Raw genomic sequence first — 22835 nt, 5'->3', positions numbered from 1 at the left:
TAGATTGGAAAGATTAAACCAGGCATGATTTTGTGACCAGTGTTTAGAAATTTGGATTTTGCCTTAAAAATAATGAGAAGCAAAGATTTTGTATGATGAGATTTTAAATGAGAAAGAAACAGAATTAATTTTGGATTTCAGAAAGAAATGTTCCGGCAATTTGAAGATGGATGGGAATATTTTAAGCCCGAAGGCAGGAAGGTCTTTTTAGAAGCTGTTTTAGTAACCCAGTCCAAACCTGTGCGTGGGCTGATCTAAAATGGACAGAGCAGGGATGGAGGATGGTCTGCTGGGGAAAGTTGATAAAGCTGGAAACTCGGGGCCGGTGGCTGCCTAAATGCTGCTCTCTTTCTTTCTGCAACTAAGCCATTCTTTATAACTCTCCTACCTTAAATAGTGCTGGAGTCTAGGAGATGAGATGCAAAGTAGTCCAAACGGAAGAATATAAACAGCTCTTCTCTTCTCATGTTACATGGCTGTGGTGGACAGACTCTAGGGTGGTTCCCATGATCCGCACGTATGGTGTCCATGGCCTTTTGTGATTCTCTTCCTGAGTGTGGGAAGGACCTATGACTTGTTTCTAGCCACATAGAACATAGCAAAGGTGGCAGGATATGCCTAATAATGTGTGTGTGATCACTGTATACAAGATTATGATGCTGTGTTGGGAGAAGACTCCCTTACTCACTCGTTTTGAGAAGCAACTTGCTATGTTAGGAGCTGCCATATATAGAGAGGGTCATACAGCAAGAAGCTGAGGGAGACATCAGGCCCAAACCAGCGGAGATATGAAGGACCTTGGGTGGCAGCCAAGGAACTGAATACTGACAACAAACAAAGGGGTGTGGAAGCAGACCCTTTCCGGTTGAACCCAGATGAGAACCCAGCCCTGGAGAAAACCTTGATTACAGTCTTACAAAGGACACACTTAGCTCCTGCCTAGAATCCTGCTCAACAGAAACTGTGAGATAGTAAATGTGTGTTGTTTTAATCAGTTAAGTTTGTGATGATATTTTTATTATTTTATTTTTCAATTACAGTTGACATTTAATGTCATTTTGTATTATTTTCCAGTGTACAGCACAGTGGTTAGACAACCATATACTTTACAAAGTGATGGCCCTGATATTTTTAGTACCCACCTGTTGCCATATATAGTTAGTAAAATGCTACTGACTATATTCTCTGTGCTGTAATGTACATCCCTGCGACTACTTTACAACTGCCCGTTTGTACTTTTAGTCCTTGCATACTTTTTTCACCCAGTCTCTAACCTATCCTCCCAAAGTTTGTATAATATTGTAATGTAGCAAAAATCAATACATTGGCCAAGTATATATTATAAAACAGCATACTCTGTAAAGAATATAGTTTGTAGCAATTTGTGGCCCCTGAGGAAACCTAACAGGCAGGCATTGGCTGTATACCTGGTCTCCTTGGTGTCCAAAGGCCAAGAAAAGGAGAAACCAGGAGCTGAGGCCCAGAGATGGTTAACAATGGGGAGGCTTGTGGAGAGGTCTAGGCTGGGAGCTAGGGGCCATCCTGGCTCTGCATCCCCGGGAAACCAGAGGAGAGAAGATGACAACTTTTACCTCTTGTGGAGTGGCTGACACGAAAAATATGCTAACAACCAGACAGAGGTCCGGTAAACCCAAGAAAGAAAAATAACAACCCAAAGACACTCGACAACCTGAGCAGAAAAGTTATCAGTCAGAATACACAGAGTGCACGGAAGGAGTGAAATAGTTTCTAGAAAGGAACAGATAGCCTTCAGAACAGAAAATAGTAACCTAGGTTGTGGCATGCATAACTCAAAAATATAATTTTAATTAATTATTAATTTCCCAATGTAACTTTTTTCAGATAAATTGGAGGAAAGGATGATCTATTGATAACCAAATTAATGACCTAGAACATCAAAAGGAAGATTAATGTAAGAGAACAAATGAAAAAGGGCTCACTTAACTGTATTCTAAGCATAGTATGTGAAAAAAAGACGTAAATATATCCTGGCAATAATTTTGAAATTCAAGCAAAAGAGAAAAATCTTGGTGATAGCAAGTTATTGTTAAATGAAAAGCATCAGACTTCTGATCTGCATCATTGAACTAGAAGCTAGTATGTTTCTCAGTACTGAGAAATGACTGAGTTCAACCAAAGGATTACTTGCATAAGAGAGTAAAAATATTTGTAAAAATTCAGAGTTGTGAATATTTTGTTAGGTTTGCTTTCTGGGGTAAATAATGATGAAAGAACACTAACCAAAATACACAAACAAGTAAAACACCAGAACCAAAACTTCATAATAGTGGTAATCAATAAAATCAGCTAAACACAAAGTTAATCTGAATGTCTGGAAGTGGTTGATGTGGGTTAGTAGATCTGTCCTGAAAGGGAATTTTTGATGATAAACTACAGATGAAAACATTAAATTCTCTGAAATAAAATATGAATGTGGGGGTAAAGGTAGAAAGAGGGAAGTTCTCATTTGGGGCAAGGATGGTGGTGGGAGAGGAAAAGAAGGAAGTGAAATTTGACCATTATTGCACTTGAGAGCTCTGTTACATTCCATGGCACTTCTGGTAATAATACTATTAAACGACTGGGCATTTCAGTTGTTACTCAGTGGTTCCTGTAGAATTACAATCATGCCCAATATTGCATGGATCACAGTACTGTAAGCCGCTATTACAAGACTTACCTCACTGTAGTCATTTCTAGTTCAAATAGACTTTTTTAAGTTTTAAATAGTCTCTATTGGGTAACAACTCAGTGAGTTTATAAGTCTAGCTTCTATTCAGACATGAGTCTCTACTGCCCATTCTTTATAAGATCCAGTCCGCGTGTTCACCCAGAACTCTGATCCTTGCGACTTTCGGCAGAGAGAGTGGCTGACCTTGTATTTGTCCTGCCATTATCTGTGAGCAGCTCTGCCCTATCATCTTTCTTTTTGGGGTGGCATTACCCAGTCCCCTTCTCTGGGTCTTAATGCCAGATATATGCAAACAGAATCAGTCTACCAGTTGTGGAAGATCCAAAAATATTGTTCCTGTCTTATATTTTTATAAATTTACATCTGGCAGAGCACTAAAACAAGTTTTTTTCTGGATCTAGTTTCAATCCAAAACTCCAAAAATATCAAGAAAGACTACTGAAGAAAGATTTGCTGCAAATCCTTACCAACCATAGTTGTTAGGATTGGTTTTCTAATACATAGGTTGCAGTGAGTAAAAAGAGAAACTGATTCAATGTAAAGCATACTTCAAATGAACCAGAATTATATTTCCTGAGCCTAAGACCCCTCTTAGAAGCGCCCTGTCTATTCAAGCCTCTTGGTAGACAGAAAAGGGTATTGCCTTCATGAATCTATGGTCTTCTGTTTGTCCAGATAGTTGTTCAAGGGTACTTGGACATCATCTACAGTCATCAGGTAATTAAAAAAAATTTTATAACATGGATGGCCTCAAAAGGTTGGGTTATAAAAATTGCTTCTCGAACTCATAGCTTTCATGAACAATTTCATAATCATTTGCCATATGTGAATCACACCAATTTTAATTAAGTTAAAAACAACATGAATTATGTTTTTGTAATAAAGTTAAAGACAATTTAAAGGTAAATAAATAAAAATTGTTTCATATAATTAAGAAGATATTTAACTATTTTCAGTATCTCACTGTGTTATAATATACTTTGCCTCTGATAGGGTCTGCTAGTTGTCTGACACTCATTCACCCTCTTCCTTACTAACACAAATCATATTTTGTAGAGGTGGCCATGCGTTGAGTTATAAAACTCCATTTCCCAGTATCCTTTGCAGCCAACTATGACATGTCTCACAGGGCTTCTGGGAAAGCTCATTTAAAAAGAGGCTAACTTAATTGGTATAAACTCTTTTAACTCTATGCAGTTCTTCCTTCATGACTAAAAGTGGACATTGTAGCTGCAGCCAATTTCTGAGTTGCCCAGTATAAAAGGCCATTAGAATGTCTAAGAACTTGGCCTTGACATGCTTGGGCTGGGTGACACTAGTTCTGGGCGGCTTACCTTTAGAATCTTATTCTGTAAGAAAAAAATAAACCATCATCTTGTTGAAGTCACTGCTGTTTAGGTTTCTCATTACCTGTAGTCAAATGTAATCCCTAACTAATATGAAATCTGTAAAAAATAGGTTAAGACTTTTTAGACCCATACAAAATAAATTCATTGAATGCTGTCTCTTTAAATTTGATTCCCATAGCAGGTAGTCTTAGCTCAGGCTGCAATGATTAAGATACCCTATGTGTGACTTCTACACAACAGAAATTTCTCCCAGTTCTGGAGGCTGATGTCCAAGATCAAGACAGTCAGGCTCCCATGAGAGCTCTCTTTTGGGTTGCAAACTGCTGACTTTTCCTTGTGTCCTCCCACGGCAGAAGGCAGAGAGGACAAAAACAACCAGTCCATAACAGAGGAGAGAAGCCTGAGATAGAAAGATTTGGGGATCAGTGGTCTCAGCGGTCTCAAACCAACCCTGTGCTAAATGTGTTCAATTACAAATATCTGACCCATCGTGATTGCCTGGATGAGGGTGGCTGATCCTATGAAACTTGAATGCTGAATTCTAGCATTACTTTGGTTAAATGCTTAGTAAATTGGAATTTCTTAACGAAGGGCAGTAGCATGTACTAGGTGAGGTACATACTGACACTGTTCTGCAGCCAGAACAAAAAAGCAAGCAAACAGTGGAGTTGATGAGGATAATAAGTTACAACCTATTAAAATACAGACCTATCTCTGTTAACAGCATAGAGCATGTAGCACTTAGATGTTTTCCCCATTTATTTTCCATGAGCTAATGCTTATAGGATAGAGTGATTTAACATAAAAAACAGCTACTGCTTTCATCTAAATTCCTGAAGCTGTACCATTTAGATCCTCCAGACTAAGCTGAGAACTTTGAGTTTAATGATGATTAAAAACAAACAATCAAACAAATAAACAATAAAGGGGTAAAAAAGGTAATTTAAGCAAAAGATAATTACTTTATTTCTCCATGAATAAGATGAGATGGTAAGTAGAATGAGCAGCATGAAATAAATCAAAATATTTATTAAAATTTAAGAAAATAGAGGTGGAAAGAGTCTATTCATTTCTTTTGCCCATTTTTTTATTGGATTGTTTGTCTTCCAGGTATTGAGTTTTACAAGTTCTTTATAAATTTTGGTTATTAACCCCTTATCAGACGTATTGTTGAATATGTTCTCCCATTGCGTGGTTTGTCTTTTTATTCTGTTCATATTGTCTTTCACTGTACAAAAGATTTTTAGTTTGATATAGTCCCATTTGTTTATCCTGGCTTTTATTTCACTTATCCATGGAGATAAATCAGTTTATATTGCTGCGAGAGATGTCGGTGAGCTTACTGCCTATGTTTTCTTCTAGGATGCATATGGTTTCACGACTTACATTTAAGTATTTTATCCATTTTGAGTTTATTTTTGTGAGTGGTGTAAGTTGGTGGTCTAGTTTTATTTCTTTGCAGGTAGCTGTCCAATTTTCCCAACACCATTTGTTAAAGAGGCTATCTTTACTCCATTGTATGCTCTTAACTCCTTTGTCAAATATCAATTGTTCATAAAGGTGTGGTTTTATTTCTGGGTTCTCTGTTCTGTTCCATTGATCTATATGCCTGTTCTTATGCCAGTACCTTGTAGTATAACTTGATATTAGGAAGTGTGATAAACCTCCCACTTTATTCTTCTTTTTCAAGATTGCTGATGCTATTTGTGTTCTTTTTTGGTTCCATATAAATTTTTGGAATATATGTTTTATATCTTTGAAGTATGTCATTGGTATTGTAATTGGTATTGCATTGAATTTATAAATTGCTTTGGGTAATATAGACATTTTAATATTTATTCTTCTTAACCACAAACACGGTATCCACTTATTTGTATCTTCCTTGATTTGCTTTATTAATGTTTTATAATTTCCCAAGTACAAGTCTTTAACCTCCTTGGTTAAGTTTACTCCTAGGTACTTTATTTATTTATTTATTTATCCAATAGTGAAGGGGATTGTTTCCTTAATTTCTCTTTCTGACAGTTCACTGTTGGTGTATAAAAATGCCTCTGATTTCTGTGTATTAATTTTATACCCTGCCACTTTGCTAAATTTATTTATCAGGTTGAGTAGTTTTTTGACTGAGACTTTAAGGTTTTCTATATAAAGTATCATATCATCTGCAACAGATGGCCAATAGACAGATAAAAAAATGTTCAACATCACTAATCATTAGAGAAATGCAAATTAAAACCATAATGAGATACCACCTTACACCAGTCAGAATGGCGCTCACTAACAAAACAACACATGATAGGTGCTGGTGAGGATGTAGAGAAAGGGGAACCCTCCTGCACTGCTGGTGGGAATGCAGACTTGTGAAGCCACTGTGGAAAACAGTATGGAGATTCCTCAAAAAATTAAAAATGGATCTGCCTTTTGACCCAGCCATCCCACTTTTAGAAATATATCCCAAGAACAACATATCAGCGACTGAAAAAAAGAAATGCACCCCCATGTTTATGGCAGCATTGTTCACAATAGTGAATATCTGGAAACAACCCAAGTGTCTGTCTGTGGACGAGTGGATTAAGAAGCGGTGGTACATATATACAATGGAATACAATGGGCCCATGAAAAAGAAAGAAATATTACGTTTTGTGACAACATGGATGGACCTGGAAACTATTATGTTGAGTGAAATAAACCAGGCAGAGAAAGAAAAATGGCATATGACCTCATTTATTTGAGGAATCCAAGGAACAGTGAGAACTGAGGAATGGAATTGAGACAGAGGAGAGATCAAAGGGACCAGAGGAAAAGAGGACAGAAGGAAAGGGGATGATAGGATGGGATAAACCTGAAGGGAAGGGGAGAGGGTACTGTGGGGAGGGGGAGGGGAATATGGGGGATGCGTTTGGGGTAACCCTAGAATCAATGTAAATACAATTAATTAAATAAAAATTAAAAAAAGAAAATAGAGGTGGAAAAAAGCTTCATTGTCTTAAGACAAGGTCTTCTGAGAACACATTAAAGAAATTCAAGTAGCCTGACCAGGCAGTGGCACAGTGGCTAGAGCGTCAGACTGGGATGCAGAAGATCCAGGTTCAAAACCCCAAGGTCACCAGCTTGAGTGCAGGCTCACCTGGTTTGAGCAAGGCTCACCAGCTTGAGCCCAAGGTCACTGGCTTAAGTAAAGGGTCACTTGGTCTGCTGTAGCCCCCCTGGTCAAGGCACATATGAGAAAGCAATCAATGAACAACTAAGCTGCTGCAAAAAAAGAATTGATGCTTCTCATCTATCTCCTTTCCTGTCTATCTGTCCCTATCTGTCCCTCTCTCTGTCTCTGTCACAAAAAAAAAAATCAACTAAATGGTATAATTTCCAAGCTCTGCAATCCAGAGAATTCTCCAGAAATAAGGCAAAATAACAGTTTGCATAGAGGTCTACACACACAAAAAAATGTTGGTTTTTTATAAACCAAATTTATATACCTGTGATTAATTCTAAGGGCATGAGAAGTTTGAAGATCAGACTTCCAAAATGTAGAAATTATCACATTCCTGTGCTAATAAGAACACAAAAGAAATGTCTTCATGTGCCTAAAGATAAAACCTGATTTTATAAGACTGAATATATCAGGCCACTATCCCCATTACAAATAAAATCAATACTGAAAAGATTCCTGCTTTCATCATTTGGCTCTACAATAATAAAATATTAAACACTTTTTAGATATTTATTGGTTGTTATAAGAGCTTTACAAACAAATATTCCTAGATATCTAAAACACTCAATTACCAACTCTAGACTAGGAGCTGGATATTGTAAACAAAGAGGACCAAGCTCCCAAGATAATCAAAATTCAGTGCTCCTTCACTCCCATCCCTTTTAGTTTCTGAGCTGTGTAAGATGTAAAGGAAGGCCAATAACCTGTTGGTGCTTTGGTGAATTTCATAACCCCTTATTCAACTTGTCTGATTCTTTATCGACAAGACTAGCGACTTTTTGTTATCTACAAGACTGCCACCTTTGAATGCCCAGGGGCAAGAAACTGTCAAAACAAGGAGAGAGACACAGTGATAGCTGTTGCCAGCTAGAGTGTATCTAAAGGTGACACCTAGTAGTCTATCCACAAAATATAATCCTGGCCCTAAAATGGGTAAGCACTGATAAGTTTGAGTATTATGTATATGGAGTGTTTTTTAGAAGTGTGAACTGACAACAATCAAATTACATGTGCTCAGAACAGATAACATAGGAAAGGTTGGGTGGCCATAATAACTCACTAAGACTTTGGTATTAATTACTGATAAAATTGCAGCAACAGAGATGCATATGTACTTTTCTGCTGGCCCCTTCCAAAGGTCGCTGGTCTTATCTTTAGGGAGCCAGTCACAGTCATTTGGGGATTCTTAAAAGGATAGTGTCTACTCCAAGGGAGAGATAGATGAGAACTTAGAGATGTCTCCTAAGCTGAGCCTCTTATGACTGTCAATTGTGTTACCATGGGCAATTTGTCACTCCTCAGTTGGAAGCAGAAGTGCAGAGAGAGGCACAATATCATATGGGCTGAAGTCTAGAAAGGAAAGAACCAAGGTTTCTGATCTGATATTCTCAGGGTTTGCTCAATGGCATCTACATGTTGCTATGCAAATAGAGTAACACATACAGTGAATTTGGGTTGCTGAACTGTAGTGCCCAGAATAAGGTCGTTGAAACAATTATTATTGCTCCATGAGAGGACTGACTATAGGATGACATTGACTATATTGGAAGGATAAGGAGTTTAGAAGGAATTCAGGAAATGATTTTTTTCCTTCCAGATGAATTCCACATTATAAGAGTCTTCAGTGAGTTATGAACACATTACAGTGTAGGAATTCTGAACATCTCTATAAGTGCCATAAGTAAGCTGAGAGAAATCACTAGAAGAGGCAGCACTCTAAAAGTTACATTAGAAAGGTCCTGGAAGGCAGATCAGTGCCTAGCCCTATAGGTACCATAATCATGTTGAGGACTTGCTAAAACACAAATTTCTGGGCACCACCCCCAGAATTTCTGTTTAAATAAGTCAGCGAGGGAGCTTGAGAACTTAGATATTTAACAAGTTCCCAGATGATGACGTGATTGACTCTTTGTGAACCACAACTTCATAACCACTAGTCTAGATTTTTATGTCACTACTTAGCTGAATAGCCTCGGATATATTAATTTTTTTTCTTTATTTAGATTCAGTGTAATTTTCAAAAAAGAAGGAAAAAACCACATTAATAAAATCTATTTGACTTTAGAAGCTCTATGTATTATTGTATAACTACATTTATTATGCATATCTTATTGATAAACGTGTGGGAAATTATACTTGATGAGCTGTTAGCATGTTCCTGGCACAGATTTTATCCTCACAACCACTGTTAAAAGTTGAGTACTCTTTTACAATGAGTGTGTGTAAGCATAATGTAAACAACATTAAAACCCAGTCTGTTTGATCTTCAAGCACACATTTTCTTCCAGAACGCTACTTTATTTTCTGGATTTAGAATGCTATACTTTGAATGTGTACTTTAGAAGGCATTTCACCATTGACTCTTTAATTAGAAAGAAGTGTTTATATTTACAAAAAAGTAACTTGGCAACTTCTACTTTTACCAAACAAAGTAGCCTTACTCCTCTCATGTCTTCTCCCTTTCACCTAAAAAACCCTGAACATAATTCAACAAATAAACATAAGGGAGTCTCTGAAAGGTGGAGAAAAAATTGGTAGGCTAGCCATAAAACTGGAGAGTTGAGGAATGATATAGTAATGAGTTTTCTGGGTTTCCATGTTATCTCCCATATATCCCAGACAAGGTGTTGCAGAATCTTCCAATCTGAATTTCCAAAAATTACAGACAAGAAACTCTCCAAGAATAGAGGTCAACACCAAGGTTACTCAGCTGTTAGAATTATCTGATAAAGATTCTAAAGCAGCTATTATAAATATGCTTTGATAAACAATTATGAATTATCTTGAAATAAGCAATGTAATAAATTATCTGAATAAAGAAGTAGAATTTATATAAAAAAACAACAAAATGGAAATTATGAAACTGAAAATCTCAATAACAGGAAAAAATGACTTGCTGGTTGGACTCAATAGTAGAATGAAGATGGCACAGGATAGACTCGTTGAACTTGAAGACAGAAAATAAGTGGAGACAAAGAGAAATATTACATAATGGTAGAAGAACCAGTGCACCAGAAAAACATAATGACCCTAACAATGTGTATAATTCAAACGATAGAGGCTCAGGATACAAGAAACAAAAACTGATAGAGTTAAAAGGAGAAATAGACAAATCAAGATTTATAGTTGCAGACTACAACACTATTCAGCAATTAATAGAAATACTACAGAAAAAATAAGCAGTAATATAAAAGTACTGAATGACATAATCAACAACAGCATTATATATGGTTGTTTTATTTCTTTAAAGATTAAAAATAATTTCTTTATTTATTGATTTGAGAGAGAGAGAAAGGGAGAGAGAGAAAGAGAGAGAGAGAGACAGAAAGAGAGAGAGGAACTTTGAGCTGTTCCTGTATGTGCCCTGACCAAGGATGCAACCAACAACCTCTGTGCTTTGGGACAATGCTCTAATCAACCTAGCCATGGGCCAGGGTGATACATGATTATTTTATATAATATGTTATATATCACTCTGCTTCCAGCAGTAGAATACACAATTCTTTTCAAGTATAACATGGAACATTCACCAAAATGAACCAAATCGTGAACCATAAAGACAAACTTCAACAAACTTAGAATTAGACTCATAAAGAGTATGTTCTTTGACCATATGGAATCAAACTAGGAATAATAAGAGAGAGACAACAAGAAAAAAAATATGAACACTAGGAGATTAAACAACAGACTTCTCAAGAATCCATGCTTCAAAAAGGAAGTCTTAAAGGAAAAAAAAAATACAACACTGAAAAAAATAAAAATACATTATACAAAAATATGTGGGGTATAACAAAAGCAATGATGTGAGGTATATTAATAAGCACTACATGCCTTCACCAGAAGAAGGGAAAAGGTCAAATCAATAATCTTAGTCCTATTTCAAGAAACTAAATAAAGGAATAAATATAACGAAATTTGTACAAAATCGGTACTCTAAAAAAACACAAAAATGCTAAAAATGCACACACTCACACAAAACAAAACCTAAATAACTGACACATATACTTTGTTCATGGATTGAAAGTCTCCAATAGTAAACATGTTAATTCATGCCAACGTCACAGGATCGATGCAATTCCTATTAAAAACCTAATAAGCCTGACCAGGTGGTGGCGCAGTGGATAGAGCATTGGACTGGGATGCATAAGACCCAGGTTCAAGACCCTGAGGTCACCAGCTTGAGCGCGGGCTCATCTGGTTTGAGCAAAGCTCACCAGCTTGGACCCAAGGTTGCTGGCTCGAGCAAGGGGTTGCTCGGTCTGCTGTAGCCTTATGGTCAAGGCACATATGAAAAAGCAATCAATGAATAACTAAGATGTCACAATGCACAATGAGAAACTAATGATTGATGCTTCTCATCTCTCTCTGTTCCTGTCTGTCTGTCCCTGTCTAGCCCTCTCTCTGACTTTCTCTCTGTCTCTGTAAAAACAAACAAACAAAAACAAACAAACAAAAACCCCAATAAATATTTGTAAATATTTATGGAAATAGACTAACTTATTCTAAAATGTATAAAGACATAATCACTATATCAATTAAAATCATCTTGGGGGTGGGGAAGAAGTGGGAAGATGAATTTTATCCAATACTAACTTAGTAACAGAATGGAAACTGTGTGGTATTGACAGAGGGATAGAGATCAATGAAAAGGAACACAACGGCAAACCCAAAATAGACATGCCCTCACATACTCAATGGTGTGGACAAAGGGGCAAAAGAACTTCAATGGAAGGACAGAAAGCCTTTTTAACAAATGAGGCTATAATAATTGGGTATTCATGGGCAAAAATAAAAAGTACTCGACATAAATTTTATAATTTATTAAAATTAACTCAAACTGTATAGTGCAAAACCATACAACATTTTGAAAACAAACAGAAAAAAAATCTTTGGGATCTCAGTCTATGCAAAGAAATCTTAGATGATATTAAAAGCACAGTCTCTAAAAATAGACTTAATAAATTGGATATCTTTAAAATGTAAATTTTTGCTTGGTGAAGCAAGAGGATGAAAAGACATTATATACTTAAAGAAATATAATTTACAAACCATTTATTTGCCAAAGATCATATATCTAAAACATAAAATTATTTAAAAAACTCAATATTAAAAAAAACACACGGGCCCTGGCCGGTTGGCTCACTGGTAGAGCGTCGGCCTGGCATGCAGAAGTCCTGGGTTTGATTCCCGGCCAGGGCACACAGGAGAAGCGCCCATCTGCTTCTCCACCCCTCCCCCTCTCCTTCCTCTCTGTCTCTCTCTTCCCCTTCCGCAGCCAAGGCTCCATTGGAGCAAAGATGGCCCGGGCGCTGAAGATGGCTCCATGGCCTCTGCCTCAGGTGCTAGAGTGGCTCTGGTCGCAACAGAGCAACGCCCCAGATGGGAAGAGCATCGCCCCCTGGTGGGCATGCAGGGTGGATCCCGGTCGGGCGCATGTGGGAGTCTGTCTGACTGCCTCCTTGTTTCCAGCTTCAGAAAAATACAAACAAAACAAAACAAACAAAAAAAAAACCCCACACAAACTAATTAGAAACTTGGCAAATAGCATGAACCGACATGCATGTAAGTATAGGAAATTATATTGACAATAATTAGCCATTAGGTAAGTGCAAATTAAAACTATAATGAAATATTTCCACACAGTTTTAAGAATGGCTAAAATAAAATGTAATAACATCGCTAAATACTGGCAATGACATGGAGAAACTAGACCATTCATCTGTTAGTGGTGGGAATGCCAAATGGTGCCTTGAGAACTACTCTAGAGGGAACAGTTTAAATGCCCAAGGTCCATAGTACTGTAGACTTTGGTCATTCAACATTTCAGTTTTTAGATGAGCAGAAACTGTTCTCTCTCCATCAAATAACCTCACTAACTCACCCTTTCAATAAACTCATGTTTCTCCATTTCCCTGATACCACATCCAAAATATACTGTTCACAAAACTTAGGGGATCAGGGAACATGTAGATACTCCAGTACTTTCAACCTTTTGTATAGTGCATTTTCACCAATGAAATCAAAGTTGATTTTGCATCTCATTTGCATAATTTAACAACTTTCTGTGACTTAATTGCTTTTCTGATGTTCTTGTTTAATAAAGAAAGTCAAATGCTTTTTTTATCGATTCATATTCATTTTAAAATATCCTCTAATTTTTGTGAGCAGTATATATGCATCCATTCTGAACTTGTTTCCTTATTCAATATAATAGAAGAGGTACTCCTGCTCCCACCACCTTTCTCATAGTGAATCTCTCTAGCAATGCTGGGATCTACCCCTTCCTGTCTTCTTAGGAGTCTTCTTAGCAATTCTCTCCTTTGTCTAATATTTTAAATTTCTTCCTCGCTAATAGACTTCCCCTTACTACTGATACATTTGTTGAAACCTGTCCTTAAATGTTGTACCCTCCTTCAGTTTTTCCCTCCTTTCTCCTCCCTCCTTTTTTTTTGTCAAGTCTATAAGAGAATGATCTATTTTTACTGTCATATTTTTCCCATTTTAAATTAAGTCTGTAACTCAACACAGTCTGTTTTCTGCCTCCCAACACTCCACTGAAACTGCTGCCACCAAGGTCACCTATAATCTCTGAATTGCTAAATCTAATTCTGTTCTTATCTTACTTAACATTTAACACTTACTTAACAGCAGAATTTGACCCATTGACCATGGTATTTTTCTTTTCTTCTTTTTTTTTCAAATGAGAGGAAGTAAGATAGTGAGACAGATTCCCGTAAGCACCCTGACCAGGATCCACCTGGCAACCCCTTCTTAGGCCAATGCTCCAACTGAGCTATTTTTAGCACCTGGGGCCATGCTGAACCAATGGAGCACTGACTGTGGGAGGGGAAGAAGGAGAGAAGGGGGAAAGGGTGGAGGAGAGAAACAGATGGTCACTTCTCAGGAATCAAACTGGGACACCCATATGCCAGGCTGGCGCTCTATTCACTGAGCCAGCCAGCCAGGATAGTATTTTTTTAAAAACTCTCTTCCCTTGGCTTTTGTAAAACCTTTCCATCCTACATTTTTTCTGCCCTCTTTGTCCCATTTTTTGTCCTCTTTAAAGGCATCTCTTCATTTTTTTTTTTCCACTAAGACATGGGCATTTCCCAGAATTCTTTATGATACACTTTTCTTGCTTTCCACTTTCTTATCTTACCCACTCCATAGACTTTGGTTGTTACGTTTGCTGCTGGATCCCAAATCTTTTTCTCTAGACCACACGTTTCTCGAACCAGAAACTGACATGTCATTTAGATGTTACCCAAACGTCTCAAAATCTCCAAAGTGAATTTATCAGCCTCCACCCTCCTCCTCCTCCTTCTCTTTCTCCTTAGTTTTTCATGCCATTACTTCTTCCAAATGTCTTAGAAATGATATGTGGGCCCTGGCTGGTTGGCTCAGCGGTAGAACGTTAGCCTGGCTTGCAGGAGTCCCGGGTTCGATTCCCAACCAGGGCACACAGGAGAGGTGCCTATCTGCTTCTCCACCCCTCCCCCTCTCCTTCCTCTCTGTCTCTCTCTTCCCCTCCTGCAGCTGAGGCTCCATTGGAGCAAAGATGGCTCGGGCGCTGGGGATGGCTCTGTGGATGCAACAGAGCAACGCCCCAGAGGGGCAGAACATCGCCCCCTGGTGGGCATGCCGGGTGGATCCCAGTTGGGCGCAAGCGGGAGTCTGTCTGACTGCCTCCCCGTTTCCAGCTTTGGAAAAATGAAAAAAAAAAAAAAAAAAGAAATGATATGTTACTCCTTTCTCTCTCACCTTCTCTTCATTCCCAATATTATTCTCTGAATTTGATAATTTGATGCAGCATTTGTTTCCCACAATTTCATTCTTTCTTCCTTAGTTCTGTCCTGTCATTTTCACATACTTCACGATGTTTCCAGAGTTACTTTTCTACAATGGTACTCTGACCAAGTCACTTTTCTATTTTAAAGCCTTAGATCATCATATTCTTCTTTAATATAAAATCCAAGCTACTTAGCAAGCAAAGCATACCAGAAGCTTTGCGATCTTCTCCTGCTTCTTTCTTGTATAAATTTAAAACATGTTTAGCTATGAGTAATAGAAAGTCTTAATTGATAATATAATATATAAGGTCTACCAGAAAGTTCTGTCCATTTCTATCACAACAAGTTTCGACACATAAGCACGTTTATTTGGCGCATGTGTGCCTTTCTATTTTTATCACTTAATGTATACATACTGATGTAGCAAATTAACTAAAACAAAGTTGATTCACATTAGTCTTATGTGTGAAGCGATAGTGTACCCATGGCTACTGATAAAGTTCATTTACGCCACTGTAATTTTTACGAATTTCAACAAGAAAGAAATACTACAGAAGCATGTTTGTCGCATCCACCATATTCCTCAGACTTAGCTCCCTCCGACTATCACTTGTTTTTCTCCTTACAAAATTTTTTCAAGGACAAAAAATTCAAAAATGAAGAAGGTATCAAACAAGTACTGGTTCAATTTTTCGCATCAAAAGATAAATCATTTTTCAAAAATGGGATATACAAATTGCCCTCATGCTGGCAAGAAATCATTAATAATAATGGCAATTATATTATTTAATAAAGTTTACTGATGGTAAGAAAAATTTGTATTTTGTTTTATTTCAAAAATGGACAGAACTTTCTGGTAGATGTTATATAAGTATATTTTATTTAAATAATAAATCTAGAGGTAGGCAATGGTCATGCCATTCAGCAGTCTCATCTAATATCCACAATCATTTTTTTCTTTTTTTTATTCTTAATTTTAATGGGGTGACATTGATAAATCAGGGTACATATGTTCGGAGAAAAACATCTCTAGGTTATTCTGACATTTGATTATGCTGCATTTCCAAAATCATTTTTTAATCATTCTTTATCATGTATTATAAGTTGTTTTTTTTTTTTAGTTGCAGGTGTCATATCCATATTCAAGGCTGGAAGAAAATAGAGAGAGTAGAGCTAGCTATACTGGACCATATTATCAGGAAAAGCAAATGCCTTTCTTGTGCCCTTAAAATCCTTCCACTTGCTTTTCCTTGACCATAACTGGATCACTTGGCTTTGCTACCAGGATTTTATCATTTGGGTACCCAACTTAAGAACATATTTTCCACTTTCTCTACAATTAAGTATAAAGTACCATCATTCTAGATCCTACTTGTTTACTCTTATGTCAATAATTCAATTTTGTTAATTAAGTTTAAGAAAATGTTACTGTGATTATCATTCTCTATAGCAATGTAAGAAACTTCCAAACCTATAAGAATTTTTTATGAGTTTATTTGAGCTGAACTGTTGACAATGGCTGGGAAGCAAAGTCTCAACAGATTGAGAAAAGTGCTCTAAAAAAATGACACTTCCACTACTTATTTTATACATCAGAATCAAAGGGAAACCTATAAGGAGGTTACATGAAATTGACTGGTGATGGATTAGGGAAGTGGGAGAAAGCAAAATGGGGAAATCCCGGATTGGATAAAAAGTAAAAATGTAAATACTGACACTTCTTTTATATAGGCAGGAATAAGATAGCTAATAGTTAATTAACATGATAATAGCAACAATGAGGGGTTTTGCTAGTTCCTGCTCTGGTGGGATGCTTGTCCTGAGGGGGGCAGGAAAAGATTACCCTTAAATTTCAAAGGCAGGTTATGAGGTAGTTATTGTAGATGCAAAAGCATTGACCTCTGTTAGAGAAAAATAACTCCATAGGACATGACTACCCACATGAACTGCTTTTAGTTAGGGAGTTTTAATTTCAGACCATCCTATGTGGTTACTTTATGTCCCTGACTTTGCAAGGCCACCATGCAGGCCTCCCCTGAGCTTGTCAGGTTCAGCATGTGGCCCCCTTTTTGTCCACATCTACATTATTCCGGAATGGCTTTTCAACTGAAGACTTCAGTTTTCTATTTTCAAAATCTGAAAACCCACAAGATAGTATCATAATCTTGGCCTTCATATTGTCCAGGCTATGAATCTTGACTTATTGATGAGACAATAGCCCTTTAACAGAAGGAATCATAGCTTAAACTTCTTTTTTGTCCCATTAGTAACTGTTACACAATGAATTAAAGTAAATTAAAATTGTGGAACTTTAAATCCTCAATAAATAATACTTGTTTTTCCAGTATTTTTATTAAGAATAAAGATCTTCCTACTGTGTACTTTATTACCTTCTTTACTCAAATATCTATTGATATTCTTACATATGACAGGCCTATATTATGTCTTGGGGAAATAGCATAGAAATTTTTCTTTGTCACATCCATCCTTTATTCAAATATAATTATATAAAAAATAAGTCAAAAGGTTTATCTAACATAGAAGAGTTGGAAATCAGCCCTGGCCAGTTGGCTCAGTAGTAGAGCATCAGCCTGGCATGTGGATGTCCCAAGTTCAAGTCCTGGTCAAGGCACACATCTGCTTCTCCACCCCTTAACCTCCCACTTCTTTACCCCTCTCCCTCTTGCTTCTCTCTCTCTCTTCCTCTCCTAAAGCCATAGCTCAATTGGAGCAAGTTGGCCCCAGGTGCTGAGGACGGCACCTTGGCCTTCACCTCAAGTACTAAGAAGAGCTCAGTTGCTGAACATCTGATGGGCAGAGCATCACCCCCTAGAAGGTTTGCCAGGTGGATTCCAGTCAGGGCACATGTGGGAGTCTGTCTCTGCTTCTCCAACTCTCACTGAATAAAAAAAAAAGAAGAAGAGTTGATAATCAAATGGATAATTAATATTAATTATATAAATTTATCTGTATGTATACTTGAACATGAAACTGACATGTATCCTATTCCTACATCTTCACATATACCACAATTTGAAAACGAAGAGGAAATGTAGCTCCTTTAATTTTTTTTTTTTCAACCAATCTGGTAATTTTCTTCAAGTCTACTTCTCTACTGACTAATAGGGAAGAAAATTAATTAAAAATTTATCAGTAATTAAATAGCTATTTCAGTGAAACATCACTATGATGCTTCTGTCTCTAAGATGTCTTTCATTGATGAGGTAACTTGTGTTGCTACTGGAACTTATGACCTGGCACTTTGGTACTTGTTTGGGCTCAATAGCCCTCCTGGCTGCCTTGGACTCTTTTAGTACTTATTGACACTATAGAACTCTCTAGAAGGAGGTTGAGATCACATTGCTTCCAGTTCCTCACTTTTGGTATAAAAATGTCATATGCTCATGCCCATGAATCTCTCTCTGTCCAGTTACACAGACACATAGGTAACTCTGAAAACCAGTGTGGCTCAAGAAACAATATTTCAGGGTCTTCCTTTGACTGACCATAGGGAACAGATAAATTGACTTTTGATTGTTCTAAGATTGTCTTCAAAGAGATCTTCTCTTAGACTGTCAAATAATAAGTAAAGGTAGATATGTATGTTGGAAGTTGGGAATATGAAGGGTTCCTTTCTACCTTAAATATGACTCTTACATTTATATAATTGAGAGAAGAAAACCATCAATTCTTTTTCTTATGTTCCTTTGCATTCCTATTTCTCCCTTTTTCTACTTCCTTCTAATCTCCAAAACCAGAAAGTGTAGGCTTTTCTTTTCTTATCCTTTCCCCCCCATACTTTAACTGAGCCTTTATAGTGACCAGAGAAGGCTCCTCTACTGTGGAAGAATTCTGCCAGCATGGTTCATGTAAGCTAGGTTGTTAAACTGACAAATAAACAAATATGGAAAAATGTCTTTCAAAATACTAGCCTGTCTTACTGCTTAATTTTATTTTGACTTTCAAAAGCTGAATATACCCCTCTTTCCCTGTATTTCTCATATACAACCTCAGAGAGATGAATTTCATAGGCCAGGAAAGTGAAGGTCATGTAAGAAAACCAAAAAATAAAAAAAGTAAAATCACATAAAAAATTTAAAAATATTATCCTGTTTGAAAGGATTTAAACATACTGTATGTAGTTTCATATTCCCTTTTTCAAGATGAAAATTTTCCATATATATTTAACTCTAAAAACACTCTTATTTCATGCTCATTATTTAAAATCACCTCCTTTCTCAAATCCCTCCTTAAAACTTCTCTGAAACCTTTATTAAAAGAGAGCCTGAAGGTCTTTTCTTAAAGACAAGAAAGCAGGTTGAATTTAAATAAAAGAATAAGATAGACTAAGCACATGGGAAGAAAAATTAATAAGCTCACCTCTTTCAAGTAGCTTTTCCCATTGAGTTTTTACATTTTAACTCCTTGTTTTATCTTTATCTCTAGTGTAGAAATACTCTTCGTGGATTGTAATGCTTTTCATTTTGAAATACATCAAATTCATTTCAACCTCTGCTAATAATAGTAGTAAATTTAAAATAAAATACAAGTAAATGTCACATTGAATTTTCTTCTTACTTAAATAGCGATAATAATGTATTTCCCAGACCTTCTCAGGAATCTATGAGGATAACATGGATCAAGTTTGAGGATGATATAAGCTTATTAGGGAAAAAGTATGAAGTAAAATAATTCCCATCTCTTCTGAGTTCATACTTCCTTGAAGTAGTTTCTAATTCATCACAGTTGTAGGCTTTGGGTTTTTTTCCTGTGTTCATAGATATTTTATATCTGTGTGAAAACTGAAGTAAGATAAATTGCCTGAGTTATAAATAGGTTTATTAAATAGTTAATAGCATACTAGCTGAAAGTGAAGCAAATGAGTAAAAAATGAAGGATCGCATGGTCTTTGAAAGATTAATTTTTATTGTGGACAAAACTGTATTTGGATATTGTAAAAATGTAATTTATGTAATGTTTTCATTTTTTCTGCCTTTAAGTTTTAATAAAATTTTCTATCCAGAAGTAAAATTTTAAATCAATGATGTGACTTATGGCATAATTTTTAAGTAGGTCCCAAACTTCACAGCACTTCTTTGCCTGGCTCTGAAGACTACTAACATGAGGCAAAGGTCCTTTTCAATTTCAAGTTTGCTAAATCAGTTGGACTGAACATGAATTACGTATATCCTACTTTTTCATGGTAGAAAAATACAGCTAGTTTGCAGAGTATGTTTTAGAATATTCTTACTATATACTGCATCCTAAGTAGTTCAAATAACTTAACAGAAATAGATAGTGCTCCTTTAATATCTCAACACATTAAAGAACAATACCGTTATTAGTAAAGAATTATGTAAGATACTATACCCCAAAAGACATCCTATCCCAGTTTATAGCAGAATTATAAACCAGAGCTCTAAAAATTATACATATTTTATAAAGTCTCCAAACACACATAAGCATGAAAACACTCCTTTTCTTTTTTGTCCTCTTGGGAGCTATTTATACTCAGTTTCAGTGGAAGTCAGTGAAGTGAATGCAGACCCGCCACCCCCTACGACTCTGTGTTAGAAAAACAAGATGTTAAAAATCTACCTCTCTTTCGCTGACTTGTCTCCCTTTCAAATAAAATACATGAATTGATTGTGTACATATTGGGAGCTACACAGTGGTGCTCCATCCTGAGCCTCTTGGGTGTGGAAATGGAGGAGGCCTTCCCAAGGGAACCTGGAGGGGCTTGTTTGGCAGGGTTCACATCTCTGACCAAAGACTGGAAGCATCTCTGATGAAAATAAATATAAGCCCTAACTTATTTAGATATATGTGTCTGACTTTTCCAACACTAGTCTTTGTTTCTTCAACTGCTATGGAAATGTCCCCCCTTCAAAAGTGCCAGATGACATTGGGGGACATTCATTTTTCCCTTTTTGTTCAGCAAGACTTTATGGTCTGGTGCGTGCAAACTGGGTGCACCATGGTACATGTTATAAGCCATTTGGACTATGATTGTTTACATGATGAGAATGAAATAGCCATTATTTGTGTTAACTGCACCCCAAAATTAAAATTCCAAAAGAACGGTATTTTTTATTTGTATGCTAGTATTTTTCTATTTAGTGAGTAATTAACACATATGAAACCTTTAAACAGTTACATTAAAAATATAATAATGTCTAGCTCTGGCCGTTTGGTTCAGCGGTAGAGTGTCAGCCTGGTGTGTGGAAGTCCCAGATTCAATTCCCAGCCAGGGCACACTGGAGAAGCGCCCATCTGCTTCTCCACCCTTCCCCCTCTCTTTTCTCTCTGTCTCTCTCTTCCCCTCCTGCAGCCAAGGCTCCACTGAAGCAAAGTTGGCCCAGGTGCTGAGGATGGCTCCATGGCCTCCGCCTCAGGTGCTAGAATGGCTCTGGTTGCAATAGAGCAACAGCCCAGATGGATCAAGCATTGCCCCCTAGTGGGCATGCTAGGTGGATTCCAGTTGGGCACACGTGGGAGTCTGTCTCTCTGCCTCCCCGCTTCTCACTTCAGAAAAACACATACAAAAACACACACACACAAAATATATATATATATATGATAATGTATATGATAATGTCTAGACAACAGCCCTCACATCTCTCTGTTCTTATCTCTTCCTACTCCTTCCCATTTGCTCTTGTGTAGACACTGGTCCCTTTCCCATCTCAGTACTCTTGTACTTGCTATACCTTCTGCCTAGAATATTCTTACCCCTTACTGCAACGTTAATATCTCTACTCAAATGTCTCCAACTCAGAGGGCTCTTCCCCAAACAATTTGTCTTTTTCTATCCTTGACATTGTTTTGTAATTTATTTTTTATTTATTTTATTACATAGCATTTGTTGTTTATACTGCTTTTAGTATATTTAATTTTTTCTCCCAGTTCCACTAAAATATAAGTTCTGTGAGAGCAAGCACTTTGTCTATTTAATTCATGTCTGTATTCCCTGTGCATGCTGTGGGTGTTATATAAATTATTTGGTGATGAATGAATGTTTATTTTAGAAGTAGGGATGAACTGGATTTGGATCACACAAAGAACTGGAAGCATTGTATGAATGTAAAAACAATATATAAGATATTGATATAGCTTCAAGATGGCAACAGAGTGGGTGGACAGATGTTCCACTTGCCTCCTCCCATGACCAAACAGGAGTTATAACTAAATTTAAGAACAATCATCTTAAAAAAACAATTTTCAACTAAACAAAGAGGAGCCTATAACCAAGGATTACAGAAGCCACACCAAGACTGGCAGTAAGGGCGGAGATGTGAAGGGGACTGCTCTGCTCCCAGGAGTGAGCAGTGGCTGAGGGTCTGGAGGGACTCTCTCTGTGGGGAGGTTTGCCCTGAGAGGTGTCAGTCCTCAGTCCTAGGCCTGGAGCCCCAGCCAACAATCCCAGAGCCTAGAAGAGGTGCCCACACAGCATTTGGAGGTAAAAAGAGCTGAGGTTTCTGTCTGCAAGAAAGAGATGGGGGTTGTTGGGCAGATAAAATATATTATGCTCACTCTGTTAAAGATGGCGCTGCCCATGTGGAAGCCCGATGCCCAGGTGATTGCTTGGGATGGGCATGATTATGTTAATATGTGTTGGGGGAGGGCTTTCGCGCCAAAAGGTTTTAAAAGAAAGAGAGATCACACATTGTTCAGGAGAAGAGTGATTATGTTCTAGGAGGAGCCCATGCTGTAGGAGAGCAGAGAAAGGACACGTGGAGGAGGCCAGGAGAAGCAGCCAAGATGGCAGAGTG

Source organism: Saccopteryx leptura, chromosome 3 (assembly GCF_036850995.1).
Source record: "Saccopteryx leptura isolate mSacLep1 chromosome 3, mSacLep1_pri_phased_curated, whole genome shotgun sequence".
In the NCBI taxonomy this organism is placed as follows: Eukaryota; Metazoa; Chordata; class Mammalia; order Chiroptera; family Emballonuridae; genus Saccopteryx; species Saccopteryx leptura.
This window is presented reverse-complemented; position numbering follows the sequence as displayed.